Below are 8,674 nucleotides of genomic sequence, written 5' to 3' on the forward strand. Positions count from 1 at the left end.
TTCCTATTAATTGCTATTAAAATAAAAATAATAATTTCCAGGGGGCTAAGTAATATTTTTTCTGGAAAGGGGGTCATAGGCCAAAAAAGTTTGGGAACCACTGGCCTAAGTAATATCATTTTGGCAGTCATGTGGAGGATGGAATGGGGAGGGGAGAAACTTGAAGCAGGGAAACAAATTAGAAAGCTATTGCAAGAGTTCAGGGAAGGGGTATGAAGGCAACGTGAGTAGAAAGAAGGGAAAATAGATAAGATGGCAACAGATTATTATGTATAAATGGGTGCTTAATAAAGGCTGCTATGATGATACCCTATCCCATAGAGTTGTACTACTAAGATTAAGATGGAAACTTGATACTCCCTATAATAAGCTTTTTTTTTCCTTTAGAAAAACATAGGTTTCAGAGTTCTAATATAATTAGTCATCTATGTTTACCTTCCAGACAAGGTATGGGAGCGGCTGAAAGCTTTGCTCCTTTACTATGGAACAGAATTTCACAGGAAACAACTGGTTCCAGCTTGTTGGCTTTTTTTCACATGAAAAATAATTATAATAGATTAAACAAAGAAATTCACCTTCAATAAATATGTGATAACTCAAACCTGTATGTTTAGGAGCATTGGCTTAAACTCTTCACCTCTGGTTTGTCTTTCTCAAGAAATTTCACAAAGTTAAAAAAAAAAAAAGACTTCACAAAGGATCTAAAACTTTATTAATAATTAGCTCTAATCTCCTACATAAAGACTAGCCTGTGTGTCAGGAAATATGAAACCTAGCTCCTTTTTCCTATTTTTAGTGTTTTCTCTCTCTCTCTCTCTCTCTCTCTCTCTCTCTCTCTCTCTCTCTCTCTCTCTCTCTCTCTCTCTCTCCCCCTCTCTCCCTCTTTTTCTCTCTCTCTCCCTCCCTCCCTCTCTCTTCCTTTCCCTCTTCCCCCCTTCCTCACTTCCCACTCCTCCCTTTCTCTCTCCCTCCTCAATCCAATTTTCCATGTAAAATTTACTTTTAATTCATTCTCTGTGAACTTCACAATATTTTCTATTGAGTGTCCTTGTTTTATAGGTGAATGACATCTTTTCTCTGATTGATCTGCTCTGATTTCTGCCATTGCTAAAGGCCTCTAGTCATTTCTGAAACTTCAGCTCCCAGATACTCTTAAGACTGTTTAAACTGACTCTTTCCCAGAATTCACAGATTTTGTGGCACTTTTGAACTTGGTTTCAAAACTTTTAGGAAGGAGAAACTAAAAGAATCATGACAAGCTTGACATAAAAGAATGAATAATAGCAGAAGGGGCAGCTGAGTTGCTTGGTGGATTGAGAGCCAGGCTTAGAGATGGGAGATCCTAGGTTTAAATCTAGCCTCAAGACACTTCCTAGCTATGTTAACCCTCACTGCCTAGCTCTTATTGCTCTTCTGTCTTGGAACCAATACACAGTATTCATTCTAAGGGAGAAGGTAAGGGTTTAAGAAAAAAATAATAGCAAGAATCTACTAAGAAGGTTGCTCAGCAGTCAATGTGATTCTTAACATGAGATTCATGATTTTGCTATTTTATTTTATGCATTTGAATTTTGAGGAGTCCGTGGATTTCACCAGACTGACAATGAAGTGAAAGTATATGGGTGCAAATGGAAAATAAAGAGCAGGATCAGGTGTTGGCAAAATTCTTCCATTGTCATTGTATGTGAATTTTGAACCTAAATTTGAGGACATAAAATATCAGTGCTGTCCAAATAGATGTTTCTGTAAATGTTTCAATAATTCATCTGGCTCAAAAGGCTGGGGGTATGGGACTCTCCTCATTGGTAGAGATTGATCACTCAGTGACACTCACCTTTATGAAGTGGTGGACCACAGCTGGTGAGAGCTGGAAAGAAAAGAGATTCTGATTTTTCTTGCTTTTGTTTTCAAGAGAGAAGATGGCCACTCCAACCTTTCTTCAAGTCACTATAGGAAGAGAAAGACTCTTGAGAAACCAACATGTACAACTTCAATTATGCCCCTATTTCTAGTTTGCTATACTAGAGACTTCAGAAAATTTCTGCTTGGGTAAGAGCTAGGACTCTTTCTCTCTTGCTTGGACTGAGTCATCTCATTCTTCCAAAGGGAGAGCTCATTCACTCTGTATTATCTGGTATATATATTTGCCTATGTATACTAATTATCTGTGTGACCCTGAGCAAGTCACTTAACCCTGTTTGCCTCAGTTTCCTCATTTGTAAAATGAGCTGGAGAAGAAAATGGCAAATCACTCCAGTATCTTTGGCAAGGAAACCTCAAAAGGGGTCACAAAGCGTCAGACATGACCAAAACAACTGAACCACAACTCATTGTATAACTAATAAATCAAAGCAAAAGAGTATGTGCTAGTTCTCCAGCCACTCATCCTAATTACAGGTATCCCTTCCACATCATGACTTTTTCCATTGTGGTTTCAACATATCATGGGTTGGCATAAGAAATTATATGGGAATTTGCAAGAGAATTTTGTGGAAGCCACAGATGACATATGAAAGCCAGCAGATGGCACGGAAAAAGTTTAGAAACTCAGAAATGCACAAAATAGCCTATGACCAGATATTTATCCCAAAATTTACAATAAGGTACTATTAACACATCATAAAAGAAAATAAAAAATTCAGACTTCTTTTCTGGTACAAAGGGAAGGCCAAAAAATTTTACACCGATTTTCCAGGTCTCTCCTTCTCCCTCTCTCCCTCCCTCTCTCCTCTCCTCTCTCTTTCTCTTTTTTAATCATGCTCCATGTAAATAATTTTTTCTTATCCATCACCTGACTTCTCACTGTTACAATGAAATCTAGTTCCACTCATTTTGGCCTCACCCCAGAAGCCAAAATGAGGGAGAGTAGAGAGAGAATAATTGGTAGCATACTCTGTATAATAACACACCATATGCTATCATTAGAAAATCTTTCAGCCTTCTTTCTCCAGGTTAAACAATTGCAATTCTTTTCATCTGCCCTTCTAGGTCCCTTATGCCAAGTCTTTCATCATCTTCATTATACAAGAGTAGAATACCCGAGGCAAAGAAATGGTCCTACTCTTTGTAGTTTTCAAGTCCACCTTCAGGCATTTAAAGCACATAGTCTTCTACCAAATCACAATCCCAGCCTTCTAGGCTTTCAAACCTTTACTGGCTTTGATTCTAAGCAAACAATGAGCTATTTACTTTCCATTTTTTAGCTAAGAATATCTCTGAGTCTGGGTATTTCCACTGGAGAAAGCTCTTTCTGCAGGGACAATTCACATATTTTGCTCAATTGTTTTTTTTTTAAAGGTTGCTTAAAATTTTCTAAATCTCTAGAGGGTCGGTTATTCCTAGTTGAACAATCTAAAAAGTAACAGTTCTGTGGGCAGTTAAATGACTCAATGAATTGAGAGCCAGTCCTAGAGATAGGAGATCCTAGGCTCAAATGTGACCTCAGATAGATACTGCTTAGCTGGGTGGTCTTGGGCAAGTCACTTAATCCCAGTTGCCTAGCCCTTACCACTCAGATGCCTTGGAATTGATACTCAGAATCAGTTCTAAAACAGAAGTGTTTTTTTTAAATTAGTAAAGTGACAGGATGTTCTCAGTAGATTATTTTTTCTATTTATTTATTTGCTTGTTTGTTTGTTTGCTTGTTTGTTTATTTATTTACTTACTTGTTTGTTTGTTTATTTATTTTTAAGCCCTTACCTTCCATCTTGGAGGGCAGAAGAGTGTTAAGGGCTAGGCAATGGGGGTTAAGTGACTTGCCCAGGGTCACACAGCTAGGAAGTGTCTGAGGTCAGATTTGAACCTAGGATCTCCTGTCTCTGGGCCTAGCTTTCTAGCCATTGAACCACCTAGCTGTCCCCTCAGTCAATTCTCAGTAGAGGATAGTATAATTAAATGTATTCAGGACTGAAGTTTAATGGGCCAAAGAGTAGTAATTAATGGTTTTAACATCAACTTGGAAGGAGTCTAATGTAGTTACCTAGGAGACTGTCCTTGTACCTATAACGTTTAACATTTTTAAATCAATAACTTGAATGAATGGAAAGATGACATTTATCAAATTTCGGAGTGATCCATGTATAACCTGTATCAAATTGCTTGCCTTCTCAATGAGGGGGGGAATAAAGGGAGAGAGGGAGGGAGAGAAAGAATTTGGAACTCAAAATTTATAAAAAGAATGTTGAAAAAATGTACACATAATTGGAAAAAATAAAGTATTTTTAAAAATCAAAAAATGGGAGTTATAGCTCAAGTTTAAGGGGACAGTCAGGATCTAAAAATATTTCATCATGCTAGAGAATTGGCTATAGCTAATAAATGATAAAATGAAAAAGACTGAAGTCTAGATCATTAAGGGATTAAGTTAGAGAAGAGAAAGTAGAAGCATCTATTGTAGGTGCCTTCTCAAAGAGTTTAGCCATAAAAGGCAGAAAAGACATCAAGTGAAGGTTTGGGGGAATGGGGGTGTAGGTGGAGGACAGGGGTATATTTGTAGGCAGTAGGGAAGGAGCCTGTAGGTCAGGAGTGACTGAAAAGAAGTGATAGAGTGGGGGTGGGGGTGACAGAGTGGACAATCTGTTGGAGGAGATGGGATGGAATGAGATCCCATGTGCAGGCAGAAGAATTTGCCATGGTAAGAATTAAGACCATTTCTTAAGGAAGAGCTAGTGGCAGAAGGTATCTGAATGGTAAAAGATGGGGAAGAGGAAAAAAAAGAAAGCTCAAAGTAAATGGCACAATTTTTTTCTGTAAATATGAGACCAACTTCTCCGCTGAGGGTGGGGGAAAGGGGAGCCAAAGGAGGTTTGAGGAGGGATGAAAAAGTTTGAAAGAGTCTCTAAAGAGAGTGGGGTAGTGAATAGATAAGGGAAGCGTAGAAATATCTTCTAAGAGCAGTAAGGGCTGAGACAAGGTTTTGTAGTATAAATCTGTAATGGACCCAATTTGAATGGTTTTCTCTATCTGTGCAGGAGTGAAGACAATGGATGGTGAGAATGATCCAAGGCTCAGGCTTCTTCACAAGGTGCAATTGATGATATGATAAGGGGGCCAGGAACTCAAGAGAAGAGGACCTTGTAGAGTTGATTTAGATTACTAAAGTGGTCAAGATGGGGACAATTCCAGAGAGGGGCTAGTGCAGGGGTGATGGCCAAGGAGAAAAATGAGGGCCTGAGAAGTTGGGGGTGACAGTGTGGACAAAGAGTATTTGTAAGGGAAGGCAGAAGAAGAGGTGAAAAACCAATAGATTATACTGGGATAAAGGGATTTCAGAAATCTTGAACGTGGGAGGTGGTACTTTTGTGGGTGACAGCAAGACCAAGGGTATGATTATCTTTGTGTGTTGCTGAGAGGGGGATGAATGAGAATTAAGTATTGGTGGGGTCATGAGAATTGAGTAGATTGAGGAACTGAGTGGTTAATGTGTTTGAGGAAGAGTCAATATGCATGTTGAAGTTCCCTAGTATGACTGGAGGAGCTGGGAAGGAGAGAAAACGTGTGATCCAAGTATTTAATTTGTTGAGGAAGGAAGAAGAATGACCTGGAGCTTTATAGACAGTAACTATCAAGATTTTGATTGGATTGTAGTTATGTAATGCATAACCTCAGAGGAGGAAAAGCTACTGAGTGCCGGAGATAGAGGCAGGACCTGGAAATGACAATAGGTAGGAAAACGTTCCCCAACTGCTTTGTCTCTACTAGTGAGCTAAGAAAAATGAGTGAAGGTATAACCAGTACTGGAAATGGTAGGCAGGGAAGCTGTGTCAGTGAGGGGAGCCAAATCTCCATGATTTCTAAAAGCTGAAAGGAATCAGGAAAGGAAAGATCTAGGATGAAGAGGAGTTTGCTACCTATGTAACAGGCAATCCAGAGAGCACAGTGGGAGGTGTTGGTAATGCTTAGTTTGAGTCTTTGGGAAGAGAGAGTTGAAAGGGAAGGAAGTAAGGAATTTGGGGGTAGGGGATGGGAAATGGGGTTGAGGATAATGACTGATTTAGAATCACTGGAATGTGTATAGTATGATCAGGTGTGAATACTGTCATCATTGAGCAGAAGATACCATTCTTCTTCCCAGAGGAGGCTGGTGATCAGGCAGAAGAAAAGCCAGTACAAAAAGGTACATGGTCACACAGAAGGTCCATTTCACTTCTCTTCCCTCCCAAGGCTAGGCATTAGGCAGGAGACCTACTGTACTGTGTACTTTGCCCACCTACTTTCCTCTTCTCCCCTCAGGAAACAGGCTCCACAAGAGTCAGAAGACCTGAGATCTGAGAGAAAGTCTTTCCTTTTTGCACTAGAGGTTCTTTGCATCCTAGGGTGGGAGATAAGGGTGATTGGAGTTAGGAGTGTCCCAGCCCCTAGCAGTCTTCTCTCAGGTGATACACACAGCAGGAAATGGAAAGCTTCTGATAAAAGGAAATCCTCACTCCTCTGGAACAGATTGGCCAGCCCCTTGCCACCTTCTCTTAGGGATCATGGACAGCAGAAGATGGAAGGGATATATTCAGAGGAAGGTCTTTCTCCTACAATCCTGTGTATCTTATTTTATATATTTCAAAAAACTATTCTGAGGAATCCATAAGCTTTACCAGTGCAAAGGGGTTCATGACACCAAAAAGGTTAAGAACCCGAACCCTAATTTGATAAAAGGTAGAAGTTGCCAATCTACATTTGTAGGAAAGTTTCCTCATCCAGAATTCCCTACACCAATGAAATTATTGATCTAGAGCAAAAATAGACAAAGCCCTTAACTACTGGCCTCTTCTTGATTTTTCTATAAACCTACCCAGATATCTCTTATTATTTTTTAATTTGAGTTAAAAATATTTTAATGTATTTATTTGTTCAATAAAGTTCCTATGCATCTCCATCCCTCCCCTCCCTGCACTAGAAAAGGCTTCATTTGACTATAATTCATACACACACACATATGTATATAAAAAATTGTCACACATTTTTCTATTTATCAAATTTTTCTTTGGAGGTGGACATTCATAGTTATTTTTAAATGATATTTCTGTTGCTGTATATAATGTTCTTTAGGATAGCTCTCATTCTTTAAAAATAACAACAAAAAACAGGGGCAACCAGATGTGCATTGCATAGAGTGCTGGGTCTGGAGTCAGAACTATCGGAGTTTAAATCTGACCTCAGACACTAGTTATGTGACCCTGGGCAAGTCACTTAATCCTGTTTACCAAAAACAAAAACAAACAAAACACCTTTCACTTGACCATACTATCCTCTCTCTTTATATCATTCTCTATTTCTCTTCCTTCTCACATTCAAACTCCCCCCAATTTTTTTCCTACACAAATTATCTCCAGTTTCTTCCCTTCCCACTCCGGCAGTCTCTTGAAATCCGGCTTCTGTCCCACCATTCAATTAGAACTGTTCTCTCTAAGGTTCTTGTCACCAAGATCATTACTAGATCCAATGATCTTTTCTCATTCCTCATCCTTCTGGACCTCTGAAGTAGCTGACACTGCAGACAATATTTGACCCACTCTTTCTGGATGATCTTTCCTCTCTGGATTTCCATACCCTTGTTCCATGAAAACCACTATTCTTCCAGTTTCCCAGGTTGGCAACCTAGCAGGCAGCCTCACCTCTTCATTTACACCAGTGATTCCCCAAGTGGGCGCCACTGCCCCCCTGGTGGATGCTGCAGCCATCCGGGGAAGTGGTGATGGCCACAGGTGCATTTCTGAGTTCAATAAATAGTTTCATAATTTCAAAGTTCAATGTTTCTAATTTACACCTTTCTTTACTATATTTTATGAAAAAGGTATAAACATTAATACATATATCTTTCCTATTAATTGCTATTAAAATTTTAAAAAATTAATTTCCAGGGGCACTAAGTAATATTTTTTCTGGAAAGGGGGCAGTAGGCCAAAAAAGTTTGGGAACCACTGGTTTACACTAACCACACACACGCCCATCCAATCAGTTGCAAAGTCTTGTCAATTTTACCTCCATTTTTTCACTTTTCCCTTCTCTCCATTCATACCACAACCAGCATGGTTCAAGTTGTCATCACCTCTTGCTAGTACTACCTGGAATAGCCTCCATTTTGGTCTCCCAACATGCAACCTTTCCCCATCTCCAATCCATCATCCATATAGTTGGCAAATCTAAGGCATAGATATGACCAAGATGCTCCCCTACTCAAGAAGTGTTATTCACTCCACTTCAAATTAACCGCAGTTTACAGAGGAGCTTAACTCTTTACTTCTTCAAAGCTTAGAATTGGTATTTGAATAGAGAAATGAAGGACCAAATAAATATTTATTAGATAAACATCTTTGGATAGAATTGACTGGGTAGTTGCTAATTACATAGGTATCCAGAAAAAAAATATCTCTTGGGCTGGCAAATCCTCATGTTCCAGAATCTTCAGCACTGCCAAGTTCTTTTAAAACATTTCATATAGCTGTGCGGAATACTTAATTAGGGATTTATTTGACTTACCAAAGAAACTATATCAGGTAGAGTGCTAATGCTAATGTGACCATAGTGAAAACCTTAGTAAGCGTCATGCCCTATTTTGCAACTGAAATATAACAGAAGGGACCATTTGGTCAACTCTGATAGAGCATTCCACCTTAGACAGGAGAAGAGCTAAAAGGCCAGTGTCTCCTCAACCCAAGTGAGTTACCGAAGCCAAACTCCT

The sequence above is a fragment of the Gracilinanus agilis genome, chromosome 5, assembly GCF_016433145.1.
Source record: "Gracilinanus agilis isolate LMUSP501 chromosome 5, AgileGrace, whole genome shotgun sequence".
Taxonomy (NCBI): domain Eukaryota; kingdom Metazoa; phylum Chordata; class Mammalia; order Didelphimorphia; family Didelphidae; genus Gracilinanus; species Gracilinanus agilis.